The sequence below is a fragment of the Podarcis bocagei genome (assembly GCF_964188305.1).
Source record: "Podarcis bocagei genome assembly, chromosome: 5".
NCBI lineage: Eukaryota > Metazoa > Chordata > Lepidosauria > Squamata > Lacertidae > Podarcis > Podarcis bocagei.
In genome coordinates, this window is record NC_138129.1 from 44,740,083 (window position 1) to 44,763,875 (window position 23,793).

The following is a 23,793-nucleotide window of genomic DNA, read 5'->3' on the forward strand; positions in this document are numbered from 1 at the left end:
TGTTTATTTGTCCATCTGATTCGCTGCCTATAAACCTGGTACTGAGAAATTCAGGTAGCAACTGCTCATCTATGTATAAAGGCATTCAAGCTTCCCATGGAAGGAGGCTAAGAAGGAAGATCCAATTAAACCAACCCCTGCTGTTTAATAGCATGTTGGGGAGGGGCAGTGGGCGATTATTATTTTTTGCTAATTTTTTATTCTTTAATAGCAAATAACATATTCTGGAAAGAGTTTAGAGGGTAAGAAAAAAGCAACTAATTAATATTGTGATGGCAGAGTCCCTAATTACCCCTTGAGGAGCCTGCAGGGCACCTATCATTATCTTCCCATTCCAAACAGCAAGATTCCTTCTCAGAGCTAAGGCTCCAGGGATTCCTTGCCACAGGTCGAGAGAAGGGAGATAAAAACAAAAATCTCTTTACGGAGGAAGGATAGGTTCCCTGCTCCCCTTCCCTGTCAGGGATACGCTTTACGACCTCTGCACAGATGTCCAAAGTCAAGCCTGCTAAGAGACAGAAACTGAAAATGGAGAATTCCAGAAGGATGTTCCCAGCCACATCTCACCATATTGCAGGCTTCTCCAACCTGGTGCCCTCCAGATATCTTGGACTACATCAGCCCCAAGCAGTCCCAGCCCCACTGCCAGACATACCAAGTCTGCTGCCTAGGATGTCGCAATATAGCAGGAACAGAATTTGTGACATTACCATGCCTGGAAAAATAATGTCAATTTCACAGATTTGGCTTGAGTCCTCACCATTTAGGACTTGTGGGTTTTTTTTTTAAAGAGGATCAAATGGACCCACTTTCAGATATAATATTTCAGATAAAGAAAGAAAGCCTCCCAGAATGGTACTTACATTTTATCTTATTTCAGTCCCTAAAAGGGCACCGAGCACTCGAGAGCCAGTGCCTTAGACTACAAGCTCATTAGAGGAAAGATAGCATGATGCTGTTAACACGAAACCTGATAAATCAGCAGCACTCCCCTGATCCTAAGGGTTTGCGGCTTAATTATTCCATAAAAGCCAGAGTAATTAATGCAGCGTTTCTGGATTCTGGATACAAGGAGTCAAGGGCCATCACTCCAGTCTTAACTTTGAAGGTCCCCAAAGGCTCCTTTTAGCTCAGAGAAAAGCCTCGATTTTGAAAGCCAAAGCTCAATATAAAACCCTACTGTGTTCTCAGCAAGGAAACAAAAGGTGCCCATGCCTTAGTTACGGAGCAAGAAGCATCACAAGCATGAAGAAGGTTCAAAGTTCAAATCATGGTATCTCCAGGTTGACATTCTACAACAGGGTTGGGAAGCATCAGGCCTGAAGGCCAAATGCAGTCTCCCAGGCCTCCCTATCTGGTCCCTGGGATTCTTCTCAAGCCACCCTCTCTCCTCACATGCCTCACTGGCCCTCCTCTGTGTTCTCCTTGAGGGCTTTTGCCTGACAGAAATGTGTCCTTGAACTGTCATTAATGCCTCTTGCTTGCCAGAATGGATGAGAGATTGTGGAGCCTGTGTGTATCTGAAGAAGTGTGCATGCACACGAAAGCTCATACCAAGAACTAACTTAGTTGGTCTTTAAGGTGCTACTGGAAGTAATTTTTTTATTTTGACTATGGCAGACCAACACGGCTACCTATCTGTAACGAGAGCAGGACTGAAACTGAGAGAAGCTGCAATAGGCAAAAGGGAAGGGAAAGCAAAGCTTTTAAAGCCCAGCTATTCTGAATGGTTGCTTTAGGGCTCTTTGCAGGTACATTGTGGATTCATTTCAAAGGAGGAAAAATTGCAAGAGGGGAGCCTCACGAAAGACAGGATCTGCAAGGTTCACGCTCCAAGCATGTTAAGATTGGGAAGGTGAAATTTGAAAAAGTCACACACGCAAAAAAAAACAATCACCCTCCTCTCCATCTGCTCACCCAAAGCCTCCTCATTTCTTCTCCTAAGTCCCATCCAGCCTTGCTCAGCATACTCAAGAGTGCAGCCAAAGCCTCTCCCTAACTAGCACGTTCACCCACTCACATTGCACACTCTTCTCCTTACAATTTCTGAGTTTAACCAAGTGAGAAACGAGAGAAGGGGAAGCAAGGAGGGGGTGTCGAGGAGAACGAGCGCACAACCAAGGGGTGTGGAGGAGGAGGAGGAGGAGGAGGGGGTAGTGAGCAGCAGATGAAAAATGATGGCTGATGCAGTGCTGCAGACAAACCTGCCCGGAATAATAAACGGCTGCATTACACCTCTGTCCTGCCAGGCGGAGATCATGCATTTGTTGGAACAAGGCAAAGGGCCTTTCTAGCAACATAGGCAGGGCAGCACTAGGCAGCCAGCAGCGCAAATGATAGCGCCTTGGGGCCATCACTTGTCAGTCAACAGACAGAAAGCAGGAGGGGATGGGTGCTTCTGGAGAGAGTCATGGCAGAGAACAGAAGGGGGAAAACAGACATTTTTAGGGCATATCCACAGCAATGGAGGCACTGGGGGAAAGAACTTGGAAGAGGGTAACATATATTTCTAGGCAGGCACATTGTATTCTACATGTGAAGATGTCTGAAAGAGAAAAAAATCACTGTATATGTTAATGACTGGAGTTCAGCTGTAGTGGGGGGGAGGGGGGGGCTCCTTGTTTGGGGGGACCTGCTGGTGCCACCCATGATCCACAGCAACTCACTACACAAATCTGCAAACAGATCTCAGAGTGAAGGGGTGGGAGGATATGCTGATGCAAAAAACTGAACTTATTTTCCTTCTGCACCGTTTGGGTTTGTGCACTTTTCAATGGACATGAAAAAAATATACTGTATATAACAATAAACTTGCTTCCACAACTCTCCATTCAACTGAAGCTGCAGTGGAGGAGCCATACGGGCATCAGATAACCACAAACCTCTGTAGCTTTCTACAGGGATATTTCTCCAACCACCACTATATTTTTCTATGGGGGACCCAAGATGAAAGTCTGGGAGTCTGCCTTATATCCCATAAACCCAGGAGTAACAGCTCTGGCTAAAATTCCAAGGAGCAAAATGTTTTATCAATGCAACAGGTCTCTCACTGAAGCAGCCTGGAAAAGCAGGGCCAGGCCTATGGTTGGGTATGTTCACATGGGAAAAAGCAATATTCTTCAGCCTAAGCAAATAGTTCACAGCACTATCCAGAGGTGCTGAAATGCTCCTGCAAGCCATATAGCACAGACACCTTTAGACTGATTAGACTGCAAAGTACGATCTTTTATCAAGGATGAAAGCCATTAGGGCAGGCACAGCCTGCGAGAGAGATCAAAGAGCAGAGATCAAGCAAAGGTGATTATTCTATTCACTTTGGCATGTGAAAGGAGTTTACAGGGAAATGTGTCTGAACTTATTCACTAGCCATGCCTAGCACACTTCTCTGGCTCTGGTTGGCTAAATCCAAGGAGAGTGGGAATCCGACATCACCTCTCCCTTCGCCGCAACAGCCAGCAGTTTAATCCATCCAGCTTCTAAGCCAAATGTTTCTCTCCTACTTCACCACCAACCACCGCCTATCTGCTTAAAGAAGTGAAAGCTGTGATTTGGCAGCTGTCCCAAGGGAGTGGCATGGGTGTAGCCAGGGGGGCAGGGAGCAGCTGCCCCCCATCAAGTAAATAAATAAAAATACTTAACTAACTGACCAACTGCATTTCAGATAACCCAGTTCTGCTCCCCCTAAAACAAATCCTGGTTACGGCCACAGGGAGTGGGTTCCTATTCTGAACTTACTTTGGCCAGTGCGCATTCTAGAGGGCTGTGAGGGAGATCCTTTTCAACCCCTTTGCTCGTGGAAGTCAGAAAACTGAACTGTGGCTACTCTCAGATGATGCAAAAGTACCCAATCCAAGATAGGTTGCATGAGATTTCATGGGGCTGAGCACACTTCATCAGAAGGGTATCTGATGCATCTATGAAGTGCACTATATTCCACATCATAATAAAGGTTAGCCTTAAAGGTGCCACAGGACTTCCTGCTGCAATGGAGTAATGTGTCTGGCTGTCCCTCTGGAAATTGCCACAGGGAAGAAGGCTCCCATAAGAAGACCTCTGCGGGATCAGGCCAATGGCCCATCTAGTCCAAGATCCTGGTCTCACAGCAGCCAGCCAGACAGACGCCTTTAGGAAGCTTGCAATCTGGACATGAGCAGAACAGCACTCTACCCACATGCAATTCCCAGCAAATGCTAGCAAATGGTATTCAGAGGTGCACTGCCTCTGACACTGTTCGACAGTGGAATTTGCTGTCAAGGAGTGTGGTGCAATCTCCTTCTTTGGAGGTCTTTAAGCAGAGGCTTGACAACCATATGCCAGGAGTGCTCTGATGGTGTTTCCTGCTTGGCAGGGGGTTGGGCTCGATGGCCCTTGTGGTCTATTCCAACTCTATGATTCTATTCTATTCTATGATTCTAGGTTAGGCAGAACAGAGCCGTTGTGGCTAATAGCCATTGATAGTAGCCGTCCCTCTTTAAATGATACTGCAACTGTATATACAGTGGTACCTCGGGTTAAGAACTTAATTCATTCTGGAGGTCCGTTCTTAACCTGAAACTGTTCTTAACCTGAGGTACCACTTTCGCTAATGGGGCCTCCCTTTGCCACTGCAAAATTTCTGTTCTCATCCTGAAGCAAAGTTATTAACCCGAGGTACTATTTCTAGGTTAGGGGAGTCTGTAACCTGAAGCGTCTGTAACCTGAAGTGTATGTAACCCGAGGTACCACTGTACCACGCACCCATAGCAGCTTAGAACAGAGCAGTCCAACTTTCATACCAAGTGGGTTGAAAGGGTACTTTGACATGGGACCCACAGGCTGCATGCACACTGTATTGTTGTGAGCTGGGGGCGGGGCACAAGGACGAAAATTGACATCCCTTGCAGCCCTCATGCTGCCTTCCCAAAGCTGGATAAGAGAGGTGCTGGGGTTTAGGAAGGAGGTGTGAGGCTCTGGCGGGGTCTTAGAGCTGAGAAAGTGCTAACTGGGCTTTGAGAAGGAGATTGGAGGACTCAGGGACACTGTCAGAGTCCTCACAACCTCTTTCCCAAATTGCCTCACTTACCTAGCTTTGGGAAGGCAACATGAGGGCTGTGTGTGGTGTGTGTGTGTGTGTGTGTGTGTGTGTGTGTGTGTGTGTGTGAAATGTTGCTGAGATCTGCCAAAAAAAGACATCAAGGCCTCAGGCTATGTGTTGGACCACCTCGGTCTAAAATAACAAAAGTAGCAACCACAGTGGAAAGCCAGCTTTCTCCAAAAGACGCAGGACCCAATAGGACTCTAGCTGTTGCTCCACCGCTTCTGGGTGGGGATGCATGAGAGCATCACCATACTGGTGTGCTTTCACATTTGCACCAGCTGTGCATGAGGAAGTTCTGCTTCCACAAATAGACTTCATTCTCAATACTGGGGTGGTTATGCCTTACTGGGTTTCACAGCCTCCTTAGTTCACTCTTGAGAGTGTTTGTGTGCAGGCAATTTCAATTTGGGGATCCACAAGTGCATGCAGGGTTGCAGTGCAAGGGGTTTGAGTGTGACTACAGGCAAAGCAGTTCCTGAATTAAATCCTTAGCACATCAGCACTGCGGGCAATTGCTCAGTAGACCACATGGCCAGACTACAGTTTAACCCCTGGCAAAACGTTTTCCTTACTAATACTGCATCTCGCTCTGTATGAAACCCCAGTATGAAACAAGATTTGAAAAGGGAGTGGTTAACGTGATTAAACAGAGATGGTGCTTCAAGGAGCTCAGAGTGCTGCATTATCATTATTATTTTTTAAAAAATATTTTTAAAAGACAATTTACAACATGAAAACCTTCCTGACAGGCTTAAGAAAAAAACAAAATAATAAAAAAAATCTGGGTTAATGATACTTTCCTCCCTGGTGCAAATCATTGTGTTTTATTCGGAGTGATTACAAGGCTCCTATCACACCTTTTAATTAGCACTCAGCACCAGGGCATATTTGAGTGCCAAGCAAGGTTGACTCACCTCTGCAGAAGTTATTTTGTCGGAGAAGGGAAAAAGAATTTGGGGGTGGGGGTGGTTAGGAATGAGAAGCCAAGTACCAAAGGCATTGCTGAGGGAAAGAAAGCAGGGAGAGGAGATGTGTTAAGTGCTACCTCTGGGGTTTATTTATGGATACGCGAACACCATGTGGAGACAGCAGCCTTGACTCTGCTGTTCTGGGAGAAGGCATCCAATTCTCACCCTCTCTCGGCTTGCACCCATGCTGAAAAGGAGTGGGGTGCCAAGGGTCTCAAGGTTTATCTGGCTCAGGATTAGGCTATGTACACATTAAGGGCCTAAAACAGGAGCAAGGTATTTTCAAGTCATGTTTTTACGTTGCTGTACACACCAGAGAAGAGGAAGGGAGGTCTTCATCCAAAGGGCACTGCATGATTTGTTTCTCCACACCTGCTACCCCGCCCCCCAAAAAACTCCTATTCAATGAAGCTATCATCTGAGCATGCCCTTTCATCTGCACATGCTCAATGAATGTCTCAAATGTACACACCTCAGGTTAACTGCGGCATCCCATCTTCAAATGAGAGGGAAGCTGCTTTGAAGGAAAGCTAACCAAACACAAGTGTTTCTCAGGAAATTACAGGATGCAAATGGATTGTGGCTAATGTCATGTGTTCTCAGCGTCAGGTACCAGAACTGGGACGGCACTGGAGACAGGGTAAATGGCAATGGGTGCACAGCCTTGTTCCTGTCCTGGGAGCAATGGCAATAAACAGAACCTTGAGCATTCATTTTGTGCTAACCCAAAAAATCCCAAAACCCATGAGCAAAGGGATTTTGATGGGATCTTTGCATGTGCACATGTCAGATTCATGGAGACAGGTTTTTACCAAACCTTAAAAGGTTTCAACAGCAAAAATTTAAAAGGCCATACAGTAATTCAGAAACAGAAAAGTATCAGGGAGGCTCCCAATATTATTTTTTCACAAGGTATTTTTTCACAAGATATTAAACCTTGGGATTTGAAGAACTCTGTCAGTGTTGCTTCCCTATATTGAAATGCAGGTTAATTTCATGTCTATTTCACTCCAGAGACTAATAGTCCAAGTCTGTGTCAAATACAAAACTGACATGAATAATGATGATGACAAGAAGTTAGCACTCATCTAATTATTTTAAAGCGGCGCTGACAGAAATTTTACAATCCCTCTAAGATAAAGAAAACTTAGCCTGGAGGGAGGCTCTCGGCTGCAACCAGTGCTGGCAACCCAACTGAAGTATTTCTTGACATAATTAGCCTGTGGAATTCATTGCCACAGGTTGTGGCGATGCCTTCTAGCATCAATGGCTCTTAAAAGGAACACATCAACATATGACATATACAGATTTCTTGAGCAATGATAGTTGTGGCCGCCTTCTTGTTCAGAGACAGTAATCTGAGACAACTCTATCAAGGAGAACTATCGAGGAATGGGGAAGGGCCACAGCTTGTCCAAGAACTGTGTTGCTGTTATGACCTGCTTGTGAACTCTCTTGTGGCACCTTATTAGCTCAGAGCATGAGACTCTGGATCCCAGGGTTGCGGGTTCAAACCCCATGTTGGGTGAAAGATTCCTGCATTGCAGGAGGTTGGACTACATGACCCTTGTATGACCCTTGTAACCGCTTTCAACTCCATGATTCTATTAATTTTGTCTATCCAGCCACCATTCAAAGGCAGAACACGGAGCCTGGTAGAGCATTGGTTTGAACCTACATGCATGCAGATTGTGTATCCCTAACTCCAGTTACTGTCTACGTGTCAAACATTTTGACATCTATAGTAGTGAGTACAGTGCTGGTTTCCCTCTCCCTGCCCCCTCCATCTCTCTCTCTCTCTCTCTCTCTCTCTCTCTCTCTCTCTCTCTCTCTCTCACACACACACACACACACACACACACACACGACACTATGGAGTCAGAGCAGAGGTCAGTCACTATGCAAATATCCAGGGTACCAATTTTTATTAATCCACTCCAATAGATCAAGGTAAGTGGTGAACCATGCCCAAAACTGTGGCAGTAGTTCTTTATCTGCACAATAGCAAGCTGCTTATGGGTTTCCTATAGGCATCTGCTTGGCCACTGTTGGAAATAGGATACTGTGCTAGGCACCGTATTTTTCGCTCTATAACACACACCTGACCATAACACGCACGTAGTATTTAGAGGAGGAAAATCCGTAGGCATACCACCCATAGGCATTCCCTCCATAACACGCACAGACATTTCCCCTTACTTTTTAGGAGGAAAAAAGTGAGTGTTATAGTGCAAAAAATACGGTAGCTCCTTAGTTTGACCCAGGAGAGTCCTTCTCATGTTCTTAAATGTTCATTGTAGTGTTTTCTGGTTAAGTATTCCCCTTGCAAAAAGAAGAGGGACACACCCACTGAGAGAGAGAGAGAGAGAGAGAAGCCCTACCTCAATGCCATCACATTTCAAACTCCCCAAGTACTTCATTCAGCATACAATGGCGATTAGCAAAGACAATAATAACATTGCCTGTTACTGCCTTTCTAGCTGAGAATAGGCTGCTGAGACTTCTAAAGACAACAAAACATTATGATATGTAGCATTCGCTCCTCTGCACACTCTGAAGCAGGGGTCAGCAAACTTTTTCAGTAGGGGGCCAGTCCACAGTCCCTCAGACCTTGTGCGGGGCTGGACTATATTTTTTTTTGGGGGGGGAATGAACTAATTCTTATACCCCACAAATAACCCAGAGATGCATTTTAAATAAAAGGACACATTCTACTCATGTAAAAACACACTGATTCCTGGACCTTCTGCGGGCCGGACTCAGAAGGTGATTGGGCCAGATCCGGCCCCCGGGCCTTAGTTTGCCTACCCATGCTCTGGAGGAAGAAGGTTTCCCCTCCCCAGCTCCAATCACATCTCTGAAACTAGAGAGACAAGGGAGCATCCCCTTCCACATTGTTCAGTGCAGAGGAACCACTGAGAGTCCTATTTCAGCACAGCTTCCCTGAGTTGGGCACTTCAGCTCCTGCTCACAGCCTCCCAAACGTCACTTGCAAGGCAGAGCTGGAATTCTAACATGCGGCTCTTGCAATCGACGGGGTGCCTACATACGTACAGAAGTGAAATGAAATGAATAATAATAATAAGACACAAAAGCAAGCACGACTCTAGGAAAGTGTGGAAGGGCAGATGGCAAGGCAATGCTTTTCCTGCTCTGGACACCCTTTTCCCTACAGCTTAATAGGAGGCCAGCAAAACCCTGACATATGCAGTTAGTTTATAAAGCTGCATATCAGAGATTACAGCTTTGGACAGACATTTATCTTGGCAGAATAATTGAAAAGGCGGGGGAAGTAGCTGGCTGAGCTATAAAAAAAAGAGAGAGAAAAGGACGGAGAGGCCTTCCTCTCCTGATCCCTGCCCTCTGCACCACTGTATATATACGGGGGGGACGGGGGGGGGGCAAAACCTTATTTATTTAAGTGGCCCAGTGGCAGTGCATTGGCCGTAACAGCATCCCTCCTGCCCCCAACTACTTCTGATTGTTGTGGGAAGAAGAGGGGGAGAAATGTTGCAAATGGAAACACATATGTGCGCGCGCACACACACACTATCCAACCCTTTCACAACTGAAGCTAAAACTGCCCACCTGCAAAACTTTAGACTGGCAGCCCTCCCTGTTCACACCATACTGTGTGCTCATTTTAATAGCAGCCTGTCACATTAGGTTTTCAGAGCACAAAGGTGAGGGAATCAAGGCACAGCAAGGAGGTCCAGCCTCCTCAAAAAGAATCACAATGGGAAGGGGAATGAGAGACACAGCTGGGAAGGAAAGGCACTTCCTGTTCAAATGGAACAACCAGGCAGGTGAGTGGGATGTTTGCCCAAGAGCTTGGAAGTGGTGGGTGAGGTTCTGGAGGGAGGGAAAGAAAAAAAAGTTTTGAACACCTCCTCCCAAAGTTTCTCACTGCACAGGGAAAGGCAATCCCCCTTTCCACCATATACAGAAATGAGAAAAACAGGCTGGTGCAAATAACTCCCAGGACAAGTGTGTCAGTTCAGATTGTAACTTGTGTGCATCGCTAAAGTTAACCCCTGCTAGCTGGCCAACATTGGCACAAGGCGATTAGTAGGAACAGCAAGATCTGTGTTATTTATAACCTGTCAAGAAATGCTAATGGAAGGCGCAGAGAAGGTGAGTCATCACAGCTCCATCCACAGATTCAGAGGGTGGAGCAACATCTGGGCCCTGCTTGGGGGGTTTCCTAAGAGGCGAGGTGGCTCATCTTGGACAAGGAAGCAGAGAGAACTGATTGTGCCTCATCTCAAAAAAGAAACAGAGAGTGGCGCATCTAGTTCTCATTATGGGTAGATCTTTTCTCTTTGCTTTCTTCTGACCAAAGGAAGGGAAGAAATGGAGTGGGGAGATCCCAAGACACTCAGAAACTGGGAGAGAGCAATCTGCCTCCTGGAACTTGGTAGGATTGCTGAAGGAGGAGACCATTGCCCCAAAGCCCAAGCACTGATGGGAAGGGAAGGGAGGGAGTGCCAGAATAAAGTGGAAAATAGGAGCATGGAAGGGAGCGAGGGCAGGGAGATTGGAAATAACAGATTTGGACACAGGATTAACAAACAGAGGAAGCAATCTAGGACCAAGAGGAAATAGATGACAGGGCCTTTTCCACTTTCCTCCTTGTGAGTTAAGTGCCCCAATTTTCCAGACTGCAAATAGTTTGGCCTGATATTTTAAAGCAGGGGTGGGGAACTGAATGTGACCAGAATAGGCAGCTCCACCTACCTGTCAATCACTTGACATCCCAATGAAATCCAGTGACTTTCCCCTGTTTTGCCCACGGGCATCTTCAGAAGCCCAATTTAAAGGGCTATCTTGACCCAGACCTTGTGGAGATCCGACCATCAGGACATTGCATAATGAAGGCCCCAGGTCCCCTCTCTCTCCAGTTCAAGGATCAGGTGGAGGGTGGTGGGGAAACCTCTGCCCAAGACCCTTGAAGAGCTGTTGCCAGTCTGGTTGGAGAATACTGGGCTAGGTGAACAAAACCGCCTGACCTGGCACAGAGCTGTAGTTTCCTAATGAAATGAAACTGTGAGGCTGGTTCTTCTGAAGTAAAACCCTACCACAGGTGATGTGAACTGATCCATGACCCCACTGCCAACAATACTACTCACAACAAGGTAAGCGGCATTTCCAGGGGCTGTGACATTGGCGAGTCTTTCCCGAGACTCGGCTGCTACAGGTTCTGAAAACTCACACACCAAAGGAACCTGCAGGGTCCAAATCCATTCTAATCATTAAGAATGTTTAGACAGGACTATGGACAGAGGGGATTTTGGCAGCCATGTATTGTTAAATGTTGAGGTGCAGGAGCTCATTGTGACAGACCCCACAACCACACCCTCCAGGGAGAGTCCAAAAAATGCAGACAGCTATGTTGATCCATTTTACACATGGACATATGCACACACACCAGATAGCATCAGTATACTGTATTGCATAATACCCTATTCATTAGGGTCAGCTGATGGCCTAAGGACAGTAAACTGGCCTCATTATCTGACTCTATGCTAATATACCACAAACAATGGTAAACCCTGAAAGTCTTGTTATCACCTCATTCACTTGCTGCAGCAAGGCAGGACCCCTGGCACTCTGGCAGATGAAATCACAGCAGGAGTTTTGTTTGTTTTTAACTATCAAGTGGCATATCAATTTTATGAAATAAAATAAATAGCTCCTGTGCTGGAAAGAAGTCTGGCAGTTGCTTTCCCTCTCCACTATGCCACAGGTTTGGGGACCTTCTCTTTCTGTGAACCTCACAGCTACAAGCTATGTCGGGAGGGTCCTGTTCTTTGTGTGTCTGAGGGTGAGCAATTGTGAGCTTTGTGGGGTAGGCAGGCAGCTGAAATAGGGGACTGGACAGGGGTCCCTACACAACGTTCTGTACCTTGGTTCCCCCCGCACATTAGTTCTTCCAGCAATTCTGGTTCAGCAGAAAAATGAGAAGCCATCAGTGAAGAGAGAGACCTAAACCCTTCTGCTGACTTTATCCTCTATCACTCTGGGAGGGATGGCAACCACCAGGTGTGTTAAAACGTTTCACCATGGGTGACAGCAGGGAAATTAATGGAAATTACGTTAACCTCTTTTGATTGCTTCCTTCCCTCTACTTGCAGTGTAATAAAGTCTGCTGTTAACTGCGGCAACGATAACAATCATTAGCATTTTTATAAGGTTTTAAAAGTGGTCAAAGCGCTTACATAAATTATTCCGGGATCTCTCACAACAACCCTGTGTGGAGATGAGCCTGAGACAATAATGGCTTGCCTAAGGGCCAAAGTGTTCTTTATATGGTAGCGGCAGGATTGGGTCTCCTGATTTATTGGTGGTGATAATAATGATTATTAAAATACAGCTGTGGATCTGACCATAGCAATGAGGAGGGAGAACATGATTTTCTGGCGCTTTCCTTCCGTGCTATTTTTCGGATGAAAATGGTAACACACCCACACCCCAGCAGCACCATTCTGTTTGGTCTACCCCCCCCTCAGTTGTTGGGGGCATCCAAAAATGTGACACGGCATTGTGCACATATGACGTCACACGCACGATATACAGGCACGTGCATGTGAGGTCACACATCTATGCTACAGTGGCAGGCACCCACAATCCTAAGGGTGAGATGACGCCTCTGTTAGCCACAACAAAACATTATGATATGTAGCATTCACTCCTCTGCACACTCTGAAGCAGGGGTCAGCAAACTTTTTCAGCAGGGGGCCGATCCACTGTCCCTCAGACCTTGTGGGGGGCCGGACTATATTTTTTTTTGGGGGGGGGAATGAACGAATTCCTGTGCCCCACAAATAACCCAGAGATGCATTTTAAATAAAAGCACACATTCTCAGGGACACGGACTTATAAAAAATATTGGGGGGGCCCCGGGAAAGCTCATGAATAATAGATAAGCTCATGAATATGCAAATAAAGTGGCACCGCCTCCTCGTGAGTGAATAGGGGAGAGCGTGCTGCGCCTATTAATCAGCTCCGAAGGAAATTGGGTGGAGCTTTTGCTCGGGAGGGAGGGCAGGAGGCATGCAGCCCGACCCTGTGCATTTTGGGCTGGGGGAGCGGCGGCGATGGCGCTCTGCTGGAGGGGCGCCGGAGATTATTGGGGGGGGCGGAGCCCCCCAAACGAATTTTTGAGGGGGCTCGGGCCCCCTCAAGCCCCATGGAGTCGGCGCCTATGCACATTCTACTCATGTAAAAACACGCTGATTCCCGGACCGTCTGCAGGCCGGATTGAGAAGGCGATTGGGCCTGATCCATGATTAAGACAAAACAAATTTGTCCTCTTTTCTGCAATTTGGTCACTGCAGAAGCACTACCTCTCATTTTCTCTCTCACACACACGTGTGAAAATACAACTCCTTCTGATACCTCCAGTGGGCTGCTGCTTACACCATGGTAAATCTACTCTACCTGGAGCTTATTGGGACATTTGTGGGTTTCCTTATCCACACACGGAAAGGGGCCTCTCACCCTAACTGCAAGACTCAGGAAAGCAGATGTGTCTGTGCTGCTATCTGGAAAGGCCAAACAGTTCCCTCTCCTCTGCATTTGGTGCTAAAGTGACTCTGCCCTCCACAGCCTTCCTCGTGACTCATCTATTTCTCCTTTTGACCAGTGGGCAAAATACCACACCCTTGGTGCTTGAGGGGAAGAAGAAAGTTCTCTTGCTTCCACATGCCTTGCTTGCCCAAAGAAACGTCCATCTTTTTATACTGCCCTTCACAGCACATGATATTGATGCATTCTGCCAAATATAACCCATAAGCAACAAAAAAAGACTAATCCCAGAGCTCAGCAGAAGAATTAAAATAAAACATGGGGGGAACCCTATACAGAGTCCCACTGTTTGCTCCATTATCACAGTGATCTGTATATAGTACGGGGTTTCCCAATGAAGTATATATATATGATCCAACCCAAATTCTGGTGCTGAGAGCTTCTTAAAATGGCAGAGTTGTGAGAGTGTTAGAAATTGAAATATGAAACCTAGGAGCTAAATGGCATCTTAAACTTAGGTTATGGGTGCAACAACAGAATGCCTAGGTGCACTTTTTAAATCACAAGAATACAAAGCTGAAAATGAATGAACTGCAGCTGAAATATTATGTTCATTTTTCACATGGCCTAGTCCTTCTGCTGCCCACCCCCCTAATATTCTTAAGAGGGTCTCTTCTCCAGCCTTCAGAGACTAGCTAGAAGTGGGGAGGCAGAAAAGGGTCCTCTTTTCCTTCCAGCAGTGGGAGTTTTAATTGGAAATCTTAGGCACAGCACAGTGCCCAGAGATCAGAAATTGCTCTCGCTAATTAAATTCCCTGTCGCAAAAATGTGTCTAGAACGATGGGAGTTTTGAACACTGAGTTATGGAGCAACAAGGAGGAATCCTGAAGAAGTGTGTGGAAAATGCATCTCTGAAGCATAGCTCTGAATTTTTTAAAAAAGCTCATTCAAGTTTTCCAGAAATCAGCTTGCTTTCTACATCTTTGCAGAGAGAAAGAGGGGTGTTAAAGTTATTCTTTTAGCACTGCAAAAAATATTGTTTAAAATGTGAAACTCTGCATCTGTATAATTTATTTAAAGCAATAAAGCAGCATAGTCTGACGATATAGTTGCTTTTTACAACCATTCTATCAACTTCTATGGGGTTAATAGCAACAGTAGGGCTGGACAATATATGGTTTTCAACATGATGATATATCACCCGCTAAACACTGCGATATACCGATATGTCACAATGTCTGAAATAAGGATGAAGCTATGTAGAAGCACTGGCTGGCTTCATGGTTTCTCCCTTGTTGTTGCCAGCGACTGCTTTTGTGATTTGCTGCTCCCTTCAGGAGGCAGGGGAAAGTTGATCCAGCAGTTAACAGGGGCTGCAGGAATCGAGAGAAACATTGGGTGGCTTCCCAATTTTCCCCACATTGTGATTTTTGCACAGCACACACACACACAAAATCATGATTTGCGATATATTACAAGGTCAAAAAATCATGAAAACGATACCACAATATGTAGGGCTCCCCCCGCCCCCAGCCAGAATCCATTTTGGATTATACAGTCGTAACTTAGTTTTCAATCGGAAACCATGCCAGAAATCCATTTGACTTCCAAAAACGGTCGAAAACCAAGGCACGATTTCTGATTGGCTGCACTCACCTATGGGTTTGCAGTGTTTGGGCAGGGCTGAGAAAGATTCCCTGTCCGGAATAATGGACAATTGCTTCCAAGCAGTAGAGGCAACACTGAGCACAATGGACCGTTGGTTTGACTTGGTGCAAAGCAGCTTCCCATGTTTCAGTGCAGGAACTGCACTGCCAAGGTACAGTAATGTGTAACAGCGATGCTGTTAATTGCTACCCTCAGGATTTAAGCACACACCACTGAGAGCTACAGTGCTAGCAACGACTGTAGGAGTGCACGGAGCATTTCTAAAGCAGTCGCGCAATGCTGGCAACAAGGAGAGATGCCGTATTACAAAACCAATCCCAACTGTTACACCACCTCATGTGAAACAGTGTCTCAGTAGCTAGAACCTCCAGGTTTGTCTGGGAGAGTTGAGAAATCCCCTCTTTTCCAGCAGGAAATAGATGCATGAGAGGTAGTAGTACAACAGATGCAATCTTTCTTAGCACGTAGGCAAAAGAATAGGAAAGACTCTGCCTTGTGAATAGCTGCAGCTCTTGAAAGCATGGAAGCCCTGCAAAGTGGGGGGAGGGGTGCAGCCACAGGAAGCATTTGCAAATCAGCACCCCTTGTCCTTTTTATTGGCTCATTCTCCAGGATCCAATCTTCTGTCTCTCGGTTAACTTCCCACAAGCTACGGAAAACCTCGTCAGCACAGTTTATTTATAAGAATTCTTATAATAAAGGAGCGGTTCAGGCAGAGAAGCTGCAGTCCGCAAGCACTGCCTCCCTCTCCCGCCCCAGATGGGAAGCAGCATCGCTTTGGCCTTTCTCTTTTCCTCCGAACCCAAGCACCTCTCAGACCCTTCACCACCCTCCAGTGCCATGGAAAGCAAGGGAGAGGGATGAACAAAGGCAGCCAGGAAACAGATCAAATTAAAATTCCCAGCCTCCCACATGGCGCTGACTCCCACACCCCTCCCCGCCAGCCATAAGCTGCTCTGACGAGCTGCAACTTGAGAGGCGGTAACGGGAAGGGTGAGCTGTTACCATAGGAAGCGCACTTTAAGAGCAGCATTAGCTCCCTCTAAGAACATTTACTGGTGATGATGGAAAGATGGAAAAAGCAACAGTGCAATGCTCCACCCTTTGCAGACGCTCTTGCCAAGGTCTCCACCAGCAGGCAACCACCACTTCTTTCCCATGAGCCCTCTGGAGCTGGGAGGGGGAGCCGGGTGAGGGTTGTGTGCATGTGCGCTGCTCCCATGCCGAGTCCACACGAATATGTATCCATCGCCCAAGATGGAGGGATGCGTACTGGGTCTCCCCTGTGGAATGTGCTGATGAAGGCTTGTGCTCCTAAACAGGAGCATTTGGGCAAGCCTGCTCGGCATTCAGGGTCTGCAGCTGCTCTACACCAGGGGTCAGCAAGGTTTATCTTGCCTGGGCCAGATTGGCCCCGCAGAGATCCCTCCATGGGCCAGATCGCGTGTGCCCGCAATTTTTGGCATCTGCGCAGATGCGATTGCTGGCGCCGCGAAAGTGAGTCCCCGTGCCGTGCTGGTTTAACAAAGTGCGCGAGCAGGCAGCTTAATTCGAGGGCGGCTCATGGGCCAGTCAAACTACTTCAGCGGGCCACTTCTGGCCCATGGGCTTTAGGTTGGTGACCCCTGCTCTACACAAATAGGAGGACACACATTTGCCTTGGATTAAGTGGGCTCCAGTTCGCCGAAGATGATGCCCATAACAAATCTGTTCTGGTTTTAAGGCAGCAAAAGGCACTGCAAGGTTTGCACGCTGCAGGGATGCATATTCCCTGAAACGGTTTAAAGCTCTTGCACAAAATGCACACTTGCCTTCCCCCTTTCTTACCTAACTTACCAGAGCATTAAAAAAACCAACCCTGTCCTTCCACAATAACAGGACAATCACATCAGAATCAGTTCTAGCACAGCCCATGTTAGAGAGCCAGTGTGGCATAGTGGTTAGAATGCCAGACTAAGACCTGGGAGATCAGGGTTCAAATCCCCACTTGGCCAATGGTCCAATAGGTTCTTTTTTTCTGTCCTGCCAGTTTCCCTGGGAAAACCTGCCGTTTACTGCTGAACGCCAATCGAGTTTTCAGCAGATTGGTCTTTGTTCTGATTCAGCAGTAAACAGCAGGTTTTTCTGGGAAAAGCAGCGGGACAAGAAAAGAACCTCTCAGACCCACCCACGACCAAAAATCAGAGCACAAATGGAAGGAATCAGGGGATAAATGGAAGTCTAGATGAGCTGTCACTGGGCAACTTTGGGCCACTCACTGCCTCTCAGCCTAACCTACCTCGCAGGGTTGTTTTGAGGATTAAATGAGGAAGGGTGAACCTTCATGGAGCTCCTTGGAGAAAAGGGTAGGGTATATAAATGCAATGATTAGATAGGTAGGTAGACAGAGAGATAGTATCCAGTACTGACTTCATAACGCTGAGGTATGGGATGCAATTCCCACTCCTTTTTTGGGTGCAAACAATGCAGCAAGACAACAACAACACTGACATCACAGCCACAAATACATCAGCATATGCACATGTCAGGCCCAGCACATAGCACTGAGCAGAAGACACTGTACAGAAGACTTGCAGATTTGTACCACTTCCGATATACCGTACTCCATAGTTCAACCGTAATGTGCTCATTTCTCAGTGTGTAGCTGGAACAAAGGGGGGGGGGCAGACACACACATACACAAAGTCGAACTCCCTCAGGGAGTGGGAAAGCCATCTGTTGCATATCAGTGAATCAGCTTCTACCATTTGCTATCTAACAGGACAGACACAGGAGACCCACTTTTTAAGGACCATACAGTCACATGGACAGCCATGTATCCAAGACAAGCAAATCTGGCTAACTAGCTGAAAAGCTGTCTGCAGAGTCTTGTCCTCAACTTCAGTAACTGAATTAAGTTACACAAATGTAACTTAGCTCACCAGATGCTTTTACCAGCCCTTCTTCGCCTGAGTCCGAAATTGCATGCTGCATGTTTCTAGCTACATAATACTTACAAACACACACATTGAGTCCAATTCAACATTATACTTGCTGTCTCCCCCACACAACTGTTTTGAAGGTTCTCCAAACAGCCCCAGAACTGATGGGGGGCACATGGGCAAGGGGAAAAAATTCCTTTTGCACAAGCAGAAATCCGTGCACAGGATTTCTGCTGAAATCCACCCCCATTGTTCTGCCCGGACACTGAGGTCCAGCGCTGAGGGCCTTCTGGCGGTTCCCTTGCTGCAAGAAGCCAAGTTACAGGGAATCAGGCAGAGGGCCTTCTCGGTAGTAGCACCCACCCTGTGGAACGCCCTCCCACCAGATGTCAAAGAGAAAAACAACTACCAGACTTTCAGAAGACATCTGAAGACAGCCCTGTTTAGCAAAGCTTTTAATGTTTAATAGACTATTGTATTTTAATATTCTGTTGGAAGCCGCCCAGAGTGGCTGGGGAAACCCAACCACATGGGCAGGGTATAAATAATAAATTATTATTATGATTATTATTGCACAGGGCTTCCACTGATGGGGCTGGCCCCCACCACTGCCTTTCCCAAGGAAAATATGCCTTTGGGGATACAGGGAGCTGGCTGGTGAGTTGTGGACAGAGGTTTTTTTCCTGCTGAGCTCTAAGAGGTGTAAACAGAGGAAGGGGGTTAGGATGAGGTGTAACAGGAGGTGGGTTGGCAACAGGTTAGGGGTTTGGTGAGGGTAGTATATAGTGGGGTTGGTGAAGAATGCAGAAACGAGCAGCCCCTGCTCTCTCTGTGTTTATTCACACATACCAAGCTGCATTAAGCACTTCTTCCACATGGCCTCCTTGTCTTCTAATAGGAAGAAAATAAATACTAGGTGGAACTTGCTCCTAGCCTGCTGACCAATTGGGGCTCTGTCATCAAGCAACTCTGCATTTTCATACAATTTCTGCTTCTTGCAGAAGGAAAAATCTATGACTGGGATGCCCAGAGAGGAAGCAAAAAGGGGAACCTGCAGGCCAAGGCTAGCTACATGGGAAGGAGAAAACAAGAACAGCCAGGACGCTAGCAACACAAAGTTGAAGCTGCAAACCATGCAAAACTTAGAATAGTAGCATGGGTTTGGGGCATCCCCAGACGTGCATTTGATGGGGTGGAGATCAAAAACATAATCGTAGGGATACTGCCAATCAGGAATATTTGTCAGATGATGGCAAAACACACCATGTTTTCTGCTTAGTGCTGCATTCACAGAGATCCCGAACCAGGAGTACCAACACAATGTCCCATTCACACCAAATATATTGGCCCTGCATTCAGACACATAAGACATGGTTTATTGTGACACGAATAAACTGCAGTGATCCTCAGGCTTGTGCACTCTCCTCTCATCCCAGGTCCCTGGGAGGAGGCGCCTGTTAGCTTTGCTTCATCATAGTTTGTCATGTCATCATAAACAATGGCTTGTTTGAAAAATAACTTCGAGGTGGAGGAGGGGCAAAAGCTTGATACAACCCTTTGTGTCTCATTCCCATCACACTAAACCAGGAGCAGCCACTGTAATACCCTCCATACGTTGTTGGACTCCCAACTCTCATCACCCCCTGCCAGCATAGCTAATGGTCAGGGATTAAATGAGCTATAGTCCAAGAACATCTGGGGGGCATTAGGTTAGCAACCCCTGTTCTAAAAGATGCATGGAAGTGGCAATGCCTTTTGTCGAAAGCGTGATATAACCTGTTCCAGTCTGCAGGATCTGAAGCCCTTCACTAAGCAGCGGTGAGTAACCTATTGACCTCCAGATATTGTTGGGCTACAACTTCTGCCATGCTGGCCAGAGGTCATGGCAACTGGAATCCAACGGCATCTAAACCTCGTGTGTAGTAAAGGGGCACATGGATACTGCTGCACTTAAGTGGCACAGCAAGAACAGTCTCAATATTTGGAAAAGAAAAACTTTTAGAAACTAGTCACATGATGAAGGGGAAAGTTGCACCACTCATCAACAGTGATGCTGGGGAGCGCTGTTGACATTTATGAGACACAAAAGCCAGCTAGCTGGGGAAAGTCATGCCTTTTCCTTACCATATTATGGGTTGAGTGCTGTGAAAATGTGATGTCCCCATAGGCTCCCAAACAACAAATGAGCAGCAAATGCACATCTGTTGCTCAGTAAGTGGATTGCCTGGGAAAGCCCTAAGTTCCGGATGCAAATTCTTATCTTCAGCATGCAATGCAATCTCTACCTCAAATCATGTTCCAATAGTTGTAATCTCTCGTACAAAACAAGTTCCGGTACTTACAGAGCCACAAGATCCCATCTAACGGGAGAAAGAGACGGACCACTTAGATGCCCCCCCCCCGCCTAATAAACAGCTTCCTGTTTCCTGAGCTAAAGAAACAATTGCTAAGTTAAAGTGCTAAGTAAAGCCACAAGGATATTTGCAGCTTTAAAAAAGAAAGAGGAAAACAAGGCAGGAACTGGATCATCCAACAACACTACGGTTTTATGGAGATATAATGTTCTCGGATTTAGAGAAGGCGGAATGAAAAAAAAAGAAAAGAAGAAATAATGCATTCCTTGGAATCGTACCTGTTAAAAGCGTCTTGAGAAGCACAGATATGCATACAAAAGAGAGGGAGAAAAACATTGCATTGTGCCAAGATGTTGCACAATGAGAAAGAAGACTATTTTGGAATTTTATTTCTCAAACATAATTTTTCCATAACACATCTTCATGTCCCAACAGAAAAATAAACCACCAAGTATCTGATTTTTTTATAGCAGAATTTGCAAGTATTTTCTGGACAGACAAATGCAAATGCACATTCTGCTCATCAATTCAAATGATCCTGTACCGGGGGGAAACAACAATTCATCTGTAATAAGTTTCCAACATCCACAAATTGTTCCCCAATTCCAAGTCAATCTTTTCCAACATAGAGAGATAAAAATGCAAGCATGCTAATGCATTCCACCTGCTGTATTTGAAATTCAGGTGCAGAGAAAACAAACTCTTGGGTGATTATTCTATGGGAATCACTGCTAGCTTTTTAAAGAGTCTTTTTCTTAAGGTATTCTGCCTTTGGCAGCTACACCATAGGGAAAGAGGAAGAATCGTGTGTGTGTGTGTGTGTGTGTGTGTGTGTGCATGTTAACATGTGCAAGGGAGTTGGGGAAACCTTCTGGTAAGTTGTGAGGGGAAACTTTTCCATCTATGGCATTGGTATGTCTTTCTAAGTATCTGCCATAAATCATCCAAAGCCTCACTCTCGAGACTTCAGTGCTGCTGGGACTAAGAGACAGATTGGGGACAGCACTGCAAAGGAAGCAGGGCCGAAGGGTTAATTTTGTAAACCAAACTCTGAGAGCAAATCAACATTTATTCCCATTCTACCCAAGATTTGGCACCAGCTCAGGTGCAATGCTATGCAGAACGTCCGTTGGGCAAGGGACATGAGCCAAAGAAACAGGAGCTGGGCTGAAATGATGAAGACGGGGGTTCCCATTCCCAACCCTATTACCCAAGACAAAGCCATTGTTGCACAGCCATATGTATAAACCACTTCCCTATCCTTTTACACACACACACACACACACACACACACACACACACACACACACACACACACCGTGTCTTCACCCAGCACATTTTCTGAAACGGAAACCTCCCTCCCATCTGTGTTTGCACAATGGCTTATTTCTGGGGCCCTTTGGAGGGTTATTGCATTCAAAATAATCCTCTCAGCCTCCTGAATGAGGTAATGCAGAAAAGCATGAATTGGGGCAGGAGGATATATACTCAACACAAACAAATAATGCAGGCTGAGACTTGCCATTCAGCTGTGTGAATTAGTGGCTGTTGCCTCTGCCAAAGCATTGGGGGAGGGGCATTCCTCATAATTTTATTCCCCCTTTCCCACATAGGCCTGTTTTCAACAAGCATCATTTGGGTTTGCTTCTTTTTTAAGTGTTCCATATTACAGAATATATAAATACATATAAGCTGGAGAAAGAATGTGCAGAAATCAGAACGGCCCTGCCAAATGTCTCTCTTTTCAAGGTTTACGAGATGCTGTTCTGCTACAATTCAATTGGAGATGCAGCTTGGCTGCCCCCTCCCCACTCAGGGAATGGGCAAGGTAAGATAGCCTTTGCTAACCTGGTGTGGTCTAGGTATTTGGTCCCAGACACCATGGGAGTTTCAGCCCAAACATCTGGAAGGTGCTAGGCTGCAGGTGGCTGGTGTAGACCTTGTGGAGAGAGTGAACAGATAGATGAGGAAAATGCTTCTGCTCATCTGCATATTCTTGCCTCCGTTTCCCATTGTTTATCAGCCTTTAAGACCAGTTGGGAAACTAAACAGAGAGAAACTACAGGGGGTACCAGTGAGTAAAGGCTTTCCTATTTGGAAGCCCAGCCCAGCAAGTCTGGAGTGGAGGAGTTTTGCAAGCACAGTGGATATTCAAAGATGCCTCCACACAGAGACAAGATACACATCAAGAGCTGAGCATGTGCAAAGATGATGGCAGCTCACTCACACTCTAACTCACCTACTGATGGGGGTAACTTAACTACAAAAATATTTCCACAGCAGAGAGAAAGCTGAATTTTGTTACACACAGAATCCAACAACCCCTAATAATTACATAATTATAACAATTCTCTCTCTCGCTTTAAACTTACCTATGGAGATTGGATTTACATTGGTTGGTAATGTTGAAACACTGCTTTTCTGCAATTAGCTAGAAGAGGAATTAAAAGAGAGGTTCTAAAGAGCCCGTAACATACTGCTATTATCCAGAAATGCCTTTCCCCTTGGCCAATATCGTTTTCTAATGCTTACTCCCTAGTAAGTCATGCTCAGAAAAAGGTCTTTTCCAAAGTTAATTAAAAGTTTCCAGGCGGCAGGTGAAGCTCATGTTATTGCTTTCCTTGGACTGGTTGGGGGATTAGTAATTGCCCCTTAATTATTCACCTTCTATTTCCCACAAAAGTGAAGCGCTAATTACTGATTTGCTTTAATTTCCTTGTATTTTGTGGTGAAATAACCCAATTTTGCTATAAAAGAAAAAGCAGCAACAATGAAATAAAATTAATAATTAGACACTAATTCATCATGACTCTACCAGCTAGGCTGAACAGAGAGCACTGAAATAAGTTAACCTGCAACAGGAAACTTTTGATTAAAGGCATAGAAGCCCTTAAAAGTTTCAGCAGCACTTGCACTTTATTGCCACCTAAAATTGACAGAGATCAGGCCTACGGTAAAAGCAAGAAAAATAAAGGCACATGAAAGCACTACACTGAAAACACTGGAATGGAACGATTTGTCAGAGATATAATCTGGATAATAATTCCTGAGAAAAGGTCTTGTGCAGAAGCAATCAAAGTCTTATAACAATAGCAGCCGGTGCTCCAGTACAGGTAGCATATGCAGAATGTTTGGCTATGGGAGTTCTGAACAAACCTAACACTGGGAGAGGTAGACTCTCTAGGAAATTATATTTGTGTGCAGAATGTAAACTCTATTTGGAGGGGATGCGCACACAACAACTGCTTACATCAGCCAAGATGCAACCTGCTGTGAAA

The 23,793-nt window shown here is 45.9% G+C and overlaps 1 protein-coding gene across 9 annotated transcripts in view; it reads right to left on the reverse strand.

Moving 5' to 3' along the window:
* Positions 1-23,793, reverse strand: part of ATP2B4 (ATPase plasma membrane Ca2+ transporting 4) — a 165,783-nt gene that overhangs the window by 92,897 nt on the left and 49,093 nt on the right. The window lies entirely within an intron of this gene.